Source organism: Scylla paramamosain, chromosome 10 (assembly GCF_035594125.1).
Source record: "Scylla paramamosain isolate STU-SP2022 chromosome 10, ASM3559412v1, whole genome shotgun sequence".
NCBI lineage: Eukaryota > Metazoa > Arthropoda > Malacostraca > Decapoda > Portunidae > Scylla > Scylla paramamosain.
Window position 1 is genome coordinate 5,922,501 of NC_087160.1, and position 15,000 is coordinate 5,937,500.

The following is a 15,000-nucleotide window of genomic DNA, read 5'->3' on the forward strand; positions in this document are numbered from 1 at the left end:
ACAATGCGGCTTTTTTTTATTATTTTTTTATTTATTTTTTTTTATCTTACTTTATCGTGATCTTATCTTTTAACAATTTTCTTGGCTTTATATTTTTGACGTGGGTGATGAAGTGTTGTGGCGCATTGACAGTTATAATTAGTCAGTCAATCAGTCAGTCAGTCAGTCATATAGTCAGTCAGTCAGTCAGCCAATGAGTCAGTCATTCAGCCAGCTAGTTAATCATTCATTCATTCATTCATTCATTCAGTCATTCAGTCAGTCAGTCAGCCAATTAGTCAATCAGCCAGTCAGTTAATCAGTCAACCATTCAATCAGCCAGTCAGCCAGTCAGTCAGTCAGTCAGTCAGCCAATTAGTCAGTCAATCAGCCAGTCAGTTAATCAGTCAACCAGTCAGTAAGTCAGTCAGTCAGTCAGTCAGTCAGTCAGTCAGTCAGTCAGTCAGCCAATTAGCCAGTCAGTCAGCCAGTCAGTTAATCAGTCAATAAGCCAGTCAGCCAGTCAGCCAGTTACTTATATGTTGTGAGGTTACAGTTACTCCTTGCTAAGATACCCCTTGTGTTTTGAAGTTATTGTTGTTGTGAGGTTGTGATATTACTGCTGTTACGAGCTTGTGAGGTTACCAATGTGAGGTTAAAGTAGTAAGATTGTTGTGAGATTAGTCCGTGATTTTAATTATTATGAAGTTGTAAGTGTAATATTTTTGTAAGGTTATAAGATTACTATTGTTTTAAGACAGATTACTATTACTTTCATAACGCTAAGATTCTCCTGTGCTGTCATGTTACTATTCCGTCCCCCGCTGTTCACTTTCCCTGTCTCCTCTCTTCATGGTCTCCTCCTTATCTTAGTTGCATCTGCCATCACTTAAATTGTTACCATCCCTTCTGTTTATCTGAGAATCTGTTTTGTTTCGCTCTTATTTCTTCCTAGTTTCCTGCCTCGTCTGTGTCTATGTGCTTGTCTTACTTATCGTCTCGCTTATCTTTTTTTATTTTTATTATCAAGGGTTATTTGTATTTCTCTCTCTCTCTCTCTCTCTCTCTCTCTCTCTCTCTCTCTCTCTCTCTCTCTCTCTCTCTCTCCTCTCTCTCTCTCTCTCTCTCTCTCTCTCTCTCTCTCTCTGTTTTTTTTTCTCGCATTAGTTTTTCTATTCGTTGTTTACAGTTATTCCTATCTTCCTTATCGTGGTGTCTTGGCTTCTGTCTTTATCATTTGTTCTCTCTCTCTCTCTCTCTCTCTCTCTCTCTCTCTCTCTCTCTCTCTCTCTCTCTCTCTCTCTCTCTCTCTCTCTCTCTCTCTCTCTCTCTCTCTCTCTCTCTCTCAGTTGCACAGTCAGTATGTATTGTATTAGTAAATAAATTCTTTCTTTCTTTCTTTCCTTCTTTCTTTCTACCTTCCGTCCCCCTCCCTTCTCCCCCCCCCCTCTCTCTCTCTCTCTCTCTCTCTCTCTCTCTCTCTCTCTCTCTCTCTCTCTCTCTCTCTCTCTCTCTCTCTCTCTCTCTCTCTCTCTCTCTCTCTGTGTGTGTGTGTGTGTGTGTGTGTGTGTGTGTGTGTGTGTGTGTGTGTGTGTGTGCGCCCACGTCCCATCACTGGACACACCTGCCTCTCCTCCTTATCTCTCATGACGCACGTAAGCAATATTATCTCCGTCTTTCCTCACTTTGCTTCTATTTTTATTATTGATTCAGGTTACGCGTCCTTCCTTCTTCACCTCCTCTTCTCCGTCCGTCCCTGTGTCGCCTCCTTCCCCTTATCGCCTTAATGAGGTATCAGAATGCGTGTTTTTGTATATATTTTGTGTTTTTTTGGTGATATTTTTGTTTATTTATCTTTTTTTCTTTTCGGTTCTTCACTCCTTTCCTCTTTCATTTTTCTTTATTTCCTTCCTTTGTCGTCTTATTTATTTTTTTTTTGTTTATATTCTTCATTGCTTTTCGTTGTTTTTTTTTTTCTTTTTTGCTCTTCTACTCTTCACTTGTTTCCTTTGTTTTTTTTTCTTTTTTTCCTTTTCCATTCCTCATTTCCTTCCGTTGTCTTAGTTTTCTTTTTTTCCCCCTTTTTTTTATTCTTCACTTCCTTTTTGTTTTGTTTTTTTCCTTTTTTAATTCTTCACTTCCTTCCTGTGTCCTTTTCTTTTTCCCTTTTCTACTTTTCATTGGCCTTTTTTTTCTTTTTTTTCCTTTTTTCAATTCCTTTCGTTGGTTTTTTCTCTTTTTTTTCTTTTCTTTTCTACTCTTTTTCATTTCTTTCGTCTTTTTTAATTTCGTTCCTCATTACATTTGCCCTTTTTTTTTATTTTTCACTTTGATCCCTTTCCTTTTTCTTCATTGTTTTTAATATCCTTTACGTTTTTTTACTTCATTTTCCCTTTTTTTTATATATTTTTTTTGTCTTGGTAGTTATGGTATTTTGTATTTCATTTTCACCCTTTGCTTTCTCTCTCTCTCTCTCTCTCTCTCCCCCTCTCTCTCTCTCTCTCTCTCTCTCTCTCTCTCTCTCTCTCTCTTCTCTCTCTCTCTCTCTCTCTCTCTCTCTCTCTCTCTCTCTCTCTCTCTCTCTCTCTCTCTTCTTATTTTGCGTTTTTATTTTCCGCCATTTATTCTTTATTAATTTCTTTTCCCACTAACGCTTCTGCTTTCATCAAATACTTTTTTTTTCTTACTTTCTTCTTTACGCTATTTTACTTTTCACTCACGACTAAAGAAACTTCATAATTAAATACTAGACAGAGAGCAGTAATCTATAGCTTTCTCTTGTTATATAATCATGTATATCACTTCCGTACCTTTACAATAATCGTGGGAGTCAGGTCTGTTTTGCATGTTATATTCGCGCCTATTGTACTAACACTCCTCTCACTCATGATAAGAACATAAGAAATAAGGGAAGCTGCAAGAAGCGACCAGGCTTACACGTGGCAGTCCCTGTATGAAATATACCTACCTATTTCCACCTATCATCCCCATCCATAAACCCATCTAATCTTCTCTTAAAGCTCCCTAATGTCTTAGCACTAACAACATGATTACTGAGTCCGTTCCACTCATCTACCGCTCTATTTGAGAACCAATTTCTTCCTATCTAACTAATGTGTAAACTCCTGTCAGGTTGTATTGTAAACATCAGGCGTGTATTGGTTTATTGATTGTCTGATTGGATGGAATTGGCGCCGCAGACATCGAGGTTACGTGGTGTTCCTCTATTGAGAGCAGCGAATGTCTTCTGTTGGCTGCTTCCGTTAGAGGTCGCCGCAGCGGGTTAACCTTCCCCCCTCCCCCCCCAACAGCCTCACCCATTACAAGCATGCCTTCTTTCACTGCGTCCATAAACCTTCTCAAACTTCCTCTCTTTATTCTGCCGCGTGGATCCATCTCCAGCATCCTTGCCACGTACTCGTCTCTCCTCTTCATATACCCACACCAATCTCACTCTTGCCTCTCAACCTTCGGCTCCAAAGCGATGTATGGGGAAAAAAGTGCGAAAGTTGCATTGATAAATCTTACTCTTAACATTAGTGGACTGAGAGTTTCATTGGGCCTGTCTTTCCTCTCCTTCAGCCTTTTCTCGGCCTAGTAACACGTGATAGAAAACGGGCAACGTGTGCAATATATGGCAGCATGTATAGTGAGGTTAAGTTCCCTATCTACTGTATAATCAAATAACCATGCTATGTACTGTTTGTAGGTGCGGCAGCGGCGGCGGCGGCGAGGGAGGGACGAGCGACAGCAACAATAGCAACATTATCAGTGGTCGGGTGTCCCAGTGGCGGGGAGGACATGCCAGATTCCCCCGACATAAGGTCAGCCTGTCTCACGCGTCTCTCAGGGCGGGATGACTGTCTTGGGCTAACACAACTCCTACGTCCGCTTCTTTGACGTCACTCGCTCTATTGTCATTTCCCTTCCTTCTCACCGTGTTCGTTTTCTTCCTCTTCCTCCTTCGCCTCGTTGCTGGATAGTGCTGGTGAGTGGGTGGGTGGGAGGTAAGGGTATGTCATGGGATTTCTATAGTAAGTTATGGGTATTTAGTATAGGTGATAGGGAAGGAAGTGAAAGGAGATGTGATACGTAGTTTTTATGGGTGATGGTACTGGATGAAAGGGAGCAAGAGAAGGGTTGTGTATAGGGTTAGTTTTTTTATAATGGGTATGGTTATTGTGGGTACGGGTGATGGTGAGGGGAAGACAACGGGCGTTAGGGAAGAAGGGCATGCTTAGGGTTAGTTTTTGTAGTGGGTATTATACGTTGGGGTCGCTCTGAGCATAGTAAGGGATGGGTTGGTGTTTATTTAATTATCGTGCACCTTCATTTCAAGGCTAAGTGTGCTATGGTTGAATATTGCGTCTGGTTTCATCACCTTTTATCATTAGATTCACGTGCGCTGTACTTTCTGGTTGTGTCTGTGTAATGGCAACGTTATCTGCTGTTGTTTATTTGTGGGATTGATTTGGTGTGTGATTGAGTATGTGTGTGTGATAGGGTGTGTGTATGTGTGTGTGTGTGTGTGTGTGTGTGTGTGTGTGTAGCCTTTCACCTTGATTAACTGTGGTCCGTACTACCTCAGTCCCTTTCGTTCTCACTTTCTCTCTCTACACTCACGGCGAGGCTCACGTCAGCATCACCGTCCCAAGATACGCAAGCGGCCCTTTTTGCTCTGCTGTTCCGTGAGTGTGTGTGGGAAAATTGCTGTTTCCGATCCTTTGAACGCAGCATCAACACACTTGATGTTTTCAAGGTAGCATTCACTCTTTCCTGAGCGATGACGCAAGTAGTGACGTGTCTGTGCCTGGTGACGTCATGGAATCCAGCCTCCCCATTGGCCCGGAGACGAGGCGTGGCCGCTGATTGGCCGAACCCCGACATTTGTGGTACGATAGCACTGTACACCTTCACCAGAACGTTGCTCTTCCTTGTACGTGAGTGTAACGTGTAAGAATGGCTGTGTAAGGTTGATGCAGCACTGATCTTTATCAGAGGGCGAGGCGCGGAGGGCGAGAGAGCGCTGGCAATTGAGTGAGGGTGGTTGTCAAGTGTCGCAAGAGCAGGAAGTGCCTGGCAGTAGCGGCTGTGAGGCTTACTCAGTGTGGCATCCAGCATCACGTTGATCGCATCGCTAGTGTTGGTGTGGCGTTGCGTCTGGATTCTCGTTAGCTGGGATCTGTCAGTGCGGTGAGCCAGGCAGTGAGGTAGCGAGCGGGGCATGGCAGCCTGACCCCTGCGGCACCCCTCTGCAGGCTGAGTACAGGGAGAGGGAGGTGTGTGTGCGAGTGTCGCGTGAGGGTGGGGCCCCGTGACATACCAAGGTACCCAAGTGACCACCTTCAAGCTTATGATCGCTAGCCTGACCTGACCTGCCGCGACGTACGACTGCTGGTTCGCTCCACCACCGCTGCTGCCGCCGCTACAGCCTCCCGCCGCCGCCAGCACAGCCTCCCAGCCCCCGCCTCAAGGTTGGCTGCCGAGGGTAAGTGTGCGAGAGAGTCAGTAAGAGTGTCTGCAGCCAGGCGTTAAAAAGAGATCACTCTTGATAGGAGGAGCGGAAGTCCTTATTGAGTAACACAAATGCCGAGGAGGAATTCTTGATGATGGAGGGAAATGGTGTTAGCGGGAGTAGCGGTGATGAATGTCACGAGGGTGGTGGTGGTGGTGGTGGTGATGTTGATGATAATGATGATGCTTCACCTACACACCTACTTAACACAGGGCGAGGGAAGTGAACGGGGCGGTGGCACTCACTGACGTTGATAAGCCGGTGAAGTGCCTCAATTTACGCCTGACACTGCATATCCTACAGGACCAAGACGTGGGTGTGCGCGTGTGTATGTATGTACGAGTATGTTTGTGTACCTCCGCATTTGAGTGTGCGTACTGATGAACGAACAGTTGTCGCTTCAGAATACTAATTAACACCTTCCATTACCTGTGCGTCTCTTGATCACCTGTATTAAGTAAGCCATGCGAGGGAAGCACTCCGCCACCACCGCCACCACCACCACCACCACCTGCGCCCCCCAGTGAAGCAGGACTGTGGCTGCGTCAGGAAGCCGGGTTAGGTGGTGCGAGCTGTATATTTCTCTTGGCGGGGTGTTGTTTGGAGTGGGGTGGAGTGGTGAGGGGTGGAGGAGGGTGGAGGGACGGAGGAGTGGAGGGGTGGAGGCAAAGGGAAGATCTGTGGCATATGTTTCTTCCTCCGCGATAATGTGGGTCTCCAGTCTCTCTCTCTCTCTCTCTCTCTCTCTCTCTCTCTCTCTCTCTCTCTCTCTCTCTCTCTCTCTCTCTCTCTCTCTCGGAACAGTCAGTCAGCATGGCGCCGGCACTGCGAGGTGAACAGTGCCTTGATAATGCCAGTCAGTACCTCTCTCTCTCTCTCTCTCTCTCTCTCTCTCTCTCTCTCTCTCTCTCTCTCTCTCTCTCAGCCTTCAGTCGGGCGAATAATCACATCTTCGACCGAGATTCTTTCTTTTTCTCTCTTTTTATTTTTATTTTTCCTGCAACAGTCACATTCCTCCCTCCCTTACCCCATCGTGCCCTCACACACACACACACACACACACACACACACACACACACACACACACACACACACACACCTCGCCCTTGTCCTCCGCAGCCTCCACGATATCCACCTTTAAGATAGATCGCTTTGGGACGCACTCTTGAAAAATTGAAAGTTACGGAGAGAGAGAGAGAGAGAGAGAGAGAGAGAGAGAGAGAGAGAGAGAGAGAGAGAGAGAGAGAGAGGTGCAGGGATATGGTGGCGATGGTGGTGGTGGTGGCAGACTAGGTGACGATCTTCATTATATCCTGACGAGTCCTGCGGCGCCACCAGGAGAGAGAGAGAGAGAGAGAGAGAGAGAGAGAGAGAGAGAGAGAGAGAGAGTGTGTGTGTGTGTGTGTGTGAGGCGCCGCTGCTGCAGTCTTTTGGCGGGCGGCAACATGGCGGCGCGATCTTGTGTTGGGGGGAAGGGTTGCGCCGACTGCAAATGGGTCAAAGCAGTGTGTGGATTTCAATAGTAGCTTGTGGATTTGGGAGAGGGTGGGAGGTGGGGGGTGGGTATTGTGGATGCGTTTTTTGTTAGGTTTTGGTTAGGTTAGGTTAGGTTAGGTTTGGTTAGGTTAGGTTTGGTTTGGTTAGGTTTGGTTTGGTTTGGTTTGGTTAGGTTAGGTTTAGTTAGGTTAGGTTAGGTTAGGTTTTGGTTAGGTTAGGTTAGGTTAAGTTTGATTAGGTTAGGTTTGGTTAGGTTAGGTTAGGTTTGGTTAGGTTAGGTTAGGTTTAGTTTGATTAGGTTAGGTTAGGTTAAGTTTGATTAGGTTTGGTTAGGTTAGGTTAGGTTTGGTTAGGTTTGGTTAGGTTAGGTTTGGTTTAGTTTGATTAGGTTAGGTTAGGTTAGGTTAGTCAGTGGGTGTTTTGAATGAGTGATTTACGTAGATGAGGTGTTTATTGTTTGGTGATGTGTTGTGGTGTGATCAGTGAGTGTCGTGGTTAGGTTAGGATAGGTTAGTCACTGGGTGTCATAAACTGGTGATTTACGTAGGTGTGGTGCTTATTGTTTCGCTAATGTGTTGCTGTGTAGTGTTAGTTTATAGTCGAGTAACAAACATTAAAAAGATATATATATATATAAAAAAAGAGGAAGGAATTGGCTTTTATTTATTTTCTGGTGTTCTTATGTTCTTGTACTTTGTGGTGTGTTTTGTCTCAGTCTAAACTCTCTCACTGGTACGGTCATTACTTACCAACATCCAAACCACTGTACGAAAATTAATTAGGTAAAATATCGACGAATAAGAGTTTGTTTGCATTGCCACACAAGGGAAAGAGAGAATATGAACTTAGTTTTGCTCTCACTTTACGTAATTGTTTGCTGTTTGTTTGTTTACGGTGTGTTGTATATGTCTCAGAATTTGTATGTGTTAAAGAGGAAAGGAAATGTTAGATCCTCTCTTCTGCTGACAGTCTATCAAGTGTCAGCTTTTATAAGGAGACTGTCAGCACACCAGGAACGTTGACAGTGAGAAGAAACGTTTAATAAAGGAAGGAAAAGTGCAGGAATTACACCACCTCTGATCGCGACTGTACATGATACTGGATGATCCTTCTCACATCTCTTTTGGGGCTGGCACCTCAGTGGGCCTTTTATTTCTGCTCTTTTTGTTGCCCTTGGCCAGTGTCTCTCTTACATTAAAAAAAAAAGAAAATGTACTTGACTGTTGGTCCTTCGTGCGTGCAGTATCAAACGACCTCTCTCTCTCTCTCTCTCTCTCTCTCTCTCTCTCTCTCTCTCTCTCTCTCTCTCTCTCTCTCTCTCTCTCTCTCTCTCTCTCTCTCTCTCTCTCTCCAAGATTCCTTTAAAGGGACAATGCAGTGAGGGTATACAGTGAACCAGTAACACTCGGCTGCTGTTTACTGCCTGTTGATCCAGAACACTTGTACATATCATGCTTGCCTCGCTCTCCTTCGTGCTTACTGTGTCACATCGTTTTTTAAGACTTGTTTAACCCTTTGACTGCAATATAAGAAAAACAATTCATAGCATTAAGAAGAGTGTATGAAATCTTTATAAGCACGTACAAGAAAGAAGCGGATAAAGAAAGAATAGATTTTGTAATTTCTAGTCCTTTTTAATGTTTGTGGGTGGCTGTACAGGAAGAAATGTTTCAGAGTGGTTAGTGACTGAGGAAAGGCGTGACTGATAGCGGTGAAAGAGTTAAAGAGGCAGGGCAGTCAGAGTGTATGGTGCACTTCAACATACGTACTCTTGTCTATTGTCTGTTAACACATTACAAAAGATACTGTGTGATATTTAACTGTTTGTTCTTCGCGCTTGTGGATTTGTTGTATTCGAGATTTTGTTATTTTCGTATTATTGTTCTTATTTTTTTTTTTTACTGGTCATTTATTTATTCATTTATTTTTTACTTAGTTGCTTTTCCACGTCCCTTCCATATACATACTTCTATTTGATCTCCACACGTCCTCTATACAGACTTTTTATGTGTATTTTTATAACTTACTTTTCTCTTAACGTTTCAAGTGGAGTGGCTTCTTGTCAGCTGAATAAAATGGTCTGGTGCAAAAGTTTGATCATAATTTAGCAAGATGACACTCACAGCAAGGAAAGATGATCGAATATTCAATAAAGCTTTTAATTCCTTGCAGTTTGATATTTGCAGCTTAGTAACTTTGTCTCGGGTTACTCAGAATGGTGTGTTATCAGTGCTCGAAGGGTTAAGATCCAGAGTAGCTGCTGTTATCGTTCGCTCACTGTATCGCATTCGTAGGGTTAAGGAAAGGGTGCAAGTGGCTGTTATTATCGTACACCCACACGTTATTGTTGTCTTAGGGTTAAGGAAAGGACGCAGAGTGCACTAAATAAGTAAATAGATAAAAAAGTATCTGCTATTATCGTACACTCGTCATAGGTTAAGGAAAGGGCGGAGCGTACGAAAAAAATAAAATCTGTTATTATCGTACACAATAAAAAGTATCTACTATTATCGTAAACTCACACGTTATTGTTGTCTTAGGGTTAAGGAAAGGACGCAGAGTACACTAAATAAGTAAATAAATAAAAAGTATCTGCAATTATCGTACACTCGTCATAGGGTTAAGGAAAGGGCGTAGCGTACAAAAAACAAAAAAAAAAAAAAAAATCTGTTATTATCGTACACTCACGTTATCGTTGTCTTCTCACATCCTACCTATACATCCCGTCCCTCACGCTGGCTAGCTGTAATGTATTGTGGCATTTTATTAACCTTCACGCTTACAGTAATGGCTATTTATTTATTTATTTATTTATTTATTTATTTATATATTTATTTATTTTATTTTATTTATTTTTTATCCACGCATCCAGTAGCGCCACATTTTCTTCATCTTCAAGCTTGCAGTAACATGTCAAGTTATTTATTTCTGTATTTTATTTCCCCATTATATTGTCAGTCATGTCAGCAGAAGCATTTACCTCATTCCCCACCTTGCTGTGATTTATTTATTTACTTATTTATTTATTTATTGATCCATTTATTTTGTACAACGGTTGGTCAGGCAGTCATCACCATAAAGTTGACTCTAATGAATTTCTAACATTTTCTCGTTCGAATTTAGTTTACCGCCCTTTTTTTTTTTTTATGTAGGAGCGGCACCGGCCAAGGGCAACACAAAGGAAAAAAAAGTACTCGCAATCAGAAACGATCGTCAAAAATCTATAGGAAATAAAAAAAAAAGTGACAAGCGGAGTTTAGCAGCGCGTGATATCGATTCACAGCCATCTAAGTTATGAACCTGACGCTTTAACCTTCCAATTATTAACCTGGTCATTAATAAACAAGGGTACTTAAGAAGGAGGCGTGGAGGTGGTGGTGCTGGAAGTGGTGGCGGTGGTGATGGTGGTGGTGATGCCGCCTGTCACTCTTTGGCATCCTCTACGTCAGCCTCCTTGTCAGTGATCGGGCGTGGCATTGTTACGGCCTGTAAGATAGTGGCTGAGTGTGTTTCTCCAAGGACCATGTTGAGAAACACTTCTGCGCCGCAACTCCACAACACTAAAAATGCCTCTAATCTAAGTTACAAGAGTTTTTAAGGATGTTTTATTATTATATTATTAACAGGAGAAACACTTGAAAACTCGGCTAATCATCCGCTGCGATTCAAAACAGACGTGGTGAGGGAGCAAATCGGGCCAACGCAGACAAAACAGACAGCATGCTTCGATAACAGTTGTGACTTTTCAGGCACGTGTTTTGAAATGCCCTGCTCTCTCATTACTCGTAAAGGCCACACACACATGATTAGTCAAGTTTTCACATGTGTTTTTCGCTGATTGATGGTGCAGAACGCTTGTTAATCGTCACTAGAGCCCCGAAAACCCTGATAACTTTTAGTACAGCCTGTTAAAAATAGTCGAGATAAGGCACCGATATGTTTAAGAATATGTACGGTTGCCAGATCCACATTCTTAGTAGTCTCTCTCTCTCTCTCTCTCTCTCTCTCTCTCTCTCTCTCTCTCTCTCTCTCTCTCTCTCTCTCTCTCTCTCTCTCTCTCTCTCTCTCTCTCTCTCTCTCTCTCAAAGGCGCCTCCATGCCGCCCCTCCACCATTCTCTTCCCTTGACGTCCCGTGCACCACTTTCCTTCCTCCACCTCTCTTCCTCTCTCCCTCCTTGCCTCCCTTCCTCCTCTGCTTCCTCCACTTCCTCCTTCCGTCTCTCCGCTCTCCCAGAAATGCTTAATTTGTTTGCTTGTTTGTTTGCTAGCTTACTTATTTGCTTTGTTTATTTATTTATATATTTATTTACTTAACGACAACAACAACAACAACAACAACAACAACAACAACAACGACTACTACTACTACTACTACTACTACTACTACTACTACTACTACTACTACTACTACTACTACTACTACTACTACTACTACTACTACTACTGTATATACATAACTATCACTTCTGTCAGTATTATCACAATCTCTCTCTCTCTCTCTCTCTCTCTCTCTCTCTCTCTCTCTCTCTCTCTCTCTCTCTCTCTCTCTCTCTCTCTCTCTCTCTCTCTCTCTCTCTCTCTCTCTCTCTTTCAAACTGAAGGTCCTTTCACAGAAGAATGTGACCTGATGAGAGAGAGAGAGAGAGAGAGAGAGAGAGAGAGAGAGAGAGAGAGAGAGAGAGAGAGAGAGAGAGAGAGTCTTGCCTGTGCTTGTGAGACCTGCTGTGCAGATGGCGCCTTGCTTGCCACTCAGTCTCTCATTCAGTCAGTCACTCGCTCATTCAGTCACTCGTTCAGTCAGTGAGTTAGTCAGTGTTAGTCAGTCAGTAGTCAGTCATTTAGTCAGTCGATGAGTCAGAGAACCAGTCATTCAGTCAGCAAGCTAACTAAATAGTCACATAGTCAGTCAGTCAGTCATTCCATCAGTCGATCAGTTAGTCACTTATTCACACAGTAAAGCAACCAGTCTTTCATTCATTCATTCAGCCAGTCAGTCAGTCAGTCAGTGTGTCTGTTACAGTAAGCTGAGAGTATTATTTAATCAAAGGAATATGCTATTATGTTGCATGAGAGAGAGAGAGAGAGAGAGAGAGAGAGAGAGAGAGAGAGAGAGAGAGAGAGAGAGAGAGAGAGAGAGAGAGAGAGAGAGAGAGAGAATTATATTCACCGTCACAGCTGCAGTTTCCTCTTCTTCTTCTTCTTCTTCTTCTTCTTCTTCTTCTTCTTCTTCTTCTTCTTCTTCTTCTTCTTCTTCTTCTTCTTCTTCTTCTTCTTCTTCTTCTTCTTCTTCTTCTTATTATTATTATTATTATTATTATTGCTGCTACTACTACTACTACTACTACTACTACTACTACTACTACTACTACTACTACTACTACTACTACTACTACTACTACTACTACTACTACTACCACTGCTGCTGCTGCTGCTGCTGCTGCTGCTGCTGCTCCTGCTGCTACTACTATTAGTGATGCTGCTATTTTCATTATTATTATTATTATTATTATTATTATTATTATTATTATTATTATTATTATTATTATTATCATTATTATTATCATCATCATTATCATCATGGTAAAATATTATAATTTTGTCATCTTTACCTAATCTTGTTACGTACATTAATTTCATCACGCCTTTAATTAATGATTTAAGTGTCACAGCCTTCACTTTTTACATGCACAATCTTGTTTCTCTCCTCGTATTTTTCTCTGTTGTTTTTTTCTGTAGCAAATCTTATCTTTTTTTTTTTACTTGGACTATCAGGTTATATCCGTTGTTATGAAGTGCGATTTCCTTTCGTTTGTAAAGTACGAATAAGTGTTCATGTGGGAGTAAAAGATACTGATGAAAAATGAAAATGAAAAATAATACAGGTATAACATTTTTAACGTAGGAATGGGAAAAAAAGAAAAATAGAAAAAAAAAAAAATAAAAAATAAATAAATAAATAAATATATATATATATATATATATATATATATATATATATATATATATATATATATATATATATATATATATATATATATATATATATATATATATTCGTATGTTTTGGTTCAGAGTTTTATTTTATTTCTTTATTTTTGGGAATATAAAAATAGGAAAAGATAGGAATGTTTTTGTGGAGAATTTCTTTAGAATGTTTTGAAAGTTGGTTGGAAAATTGATGTGGGAAAGAAACACACACACACACACACACACACACACACACACACACACACACACACACACACACACACACACACACACACACACACACACACACACACACACACACACACACACGATTACTGAAATAGCTGCTAGTGGAAGTTATTAGTATATCATTCTAGTGAAATATTAACGAACATTCTGCATCATAAATAAATAAACAAATATAAATAAAAATGAATAAATAAAGAAACAAATACCAACGAGAAACTGGCTAATTATCTGTGTGACCTTTAAAAGTAGTCCTGGTGAGAGAGCAAAGAGACTGAAAACACGTGCCTTAAACCATGGCTGCCTGTCGTTCAGTCTGTCTTGAGAGGGAGATGCACACTCAGCCGCACTCCATCTGGCTGTAATAATGCCACGTCTCATCGCGGAGATGGAGATTAACGCAGAGGCCGCCGTGGACTGGCAGGCACCACCACTACCAGTTTAACAGTTTATTAATAGAAATAGATACATAGAGATAGGAGTACAAGAAAAACAAGAAGGGGAAGGATACAAAGAAAGGAAATAACAGGAAAATAACGGAGTATAAAGTAGCCAGGCTGTTCACCATCATCACCTCACATTCTTAACCCTTTCACTGCTTGAAATTATTCTCCCATAATTCCCTGCAACTTTCCAGGAACTTATACTTTGTACTACAGTAAATGAAACAGTTCTGTAGGCTTGACAGTACAAAATTAATCTTTTCATTCCTTCTTTGCTGTGTCTGTCCATGCAAACTACATTTTTATACTGCTCTGAATGTTACCAAAAGACGACCAGAGCAGTGAAATAGTTAAGCACTTTTATTGCATATTAATCAGTAGACTGGCTCAGTGGTAAAGCGCCGCGCTCATAACTCAGATGGTCAGTGGATCGATACCATGCTCTGCTAAACTCTGCTAAACTACGAGTATGCTTATCAAAAATTCCTCCCTTGTAGATATAGAAAGTAAATCTATCAGAAATATGAGGAATTTATTATCGATTATTATATAGTGATGATAACCTGATTAGCTTTTCTCTATAGATACGAAACCAGAGCAAGGTGTGAAGTTAAGTAAATGCTCCTGCTGACAGTAATGGAAAAATGAAAGTAAAGAGAGGGAAGAGAGGAATACGAGTTGACAAAAAAGAAACAAAAAAAGAAGAGGAAAAGAACAAAGAAATGAGGTGAAGGCAAGAGCGAAAGATGAAAGGAAGGAAATAAACAGTACGGCATGGAAAGGAAAGAAAATAAAATGGTAAAAATAAACATCACAATACTACAGAAATAAGGAAATATAAAATAATGATAAAAAAAAGCACGGCAAAGAGATAGAAAATAAAGAAAATAATAGAGATAATAAAGCAAAGGGAAAATAAATAAAGAAGATAATAAAAAAAGAAAAGGAAATGAAAAAAACTAATAAAATAATGAAACAAAGTAACCAAACCTTGCACATACATAAAAGAGTGTGTGGATTTTGTGACGAGGCCTGAAAAGTGGATATTTGGAGGTACAGTTGTGAGTGGATGAATAACAGAAGAGACGGGAGGTGGATATTGCAGCGCTGACGGGTGGATGTATAAGAAATGCTGTGGATGCAGAGAGAGAGAGAGAGAGAGAGAGAGAGAGAGAGAGAGAGAGAGAGAGAGAGAGAGAGAGAGAGTTGGGGGGAGGAAGGAGGCATGAGAGAAAACGTGAACATGCCAGAATGAATGAGAGAGAGAGAGAGAGAGAGAGAGAGAGAGAGAGAGAGAGAGAGAGAGAGAGAGAGAGAGAGAGAGAGAGAGAGAGCGCCGAGGCCTTAAAGAT

The 15,000-nt window shown here is 41.4% G+C and overlaps 1 protein-coding gene across 12 annotated transcripts in view; it reads left to right on the forward strand.

Annotated features, from left to right (window-relative positions):
* The window catches only part of LOC135104171 (protein retinal degeneration B-like), a 159,132-nt gene that overhangs the window by 26,353 nt on the left and 117,779 nt on the right, over positions 1-15,000 (forward strand). For 3 of the 12 annotated variants that reach the window (XM_064011261.1, XM_064011262.1, XM_064011259.1), the window contains exon 2: positions 3,689-3,803. The exons of 1 other annotated variant lie outside the window; for it this stretch is intronic. The gene's annotated coding sequence lies outside the window, so the exon portion shown is untranslated. Of the gene's footprint in view, positions 1-3,688; positions 3,804-4,696; positions 5,468-15,000 lie in introns of those variants that run through there. 8 more of the 12 variants (XM_064011263.1, XM_064011268.1, XM_064011264.1 and 5 more) reach the window with 6 other exon arrangements.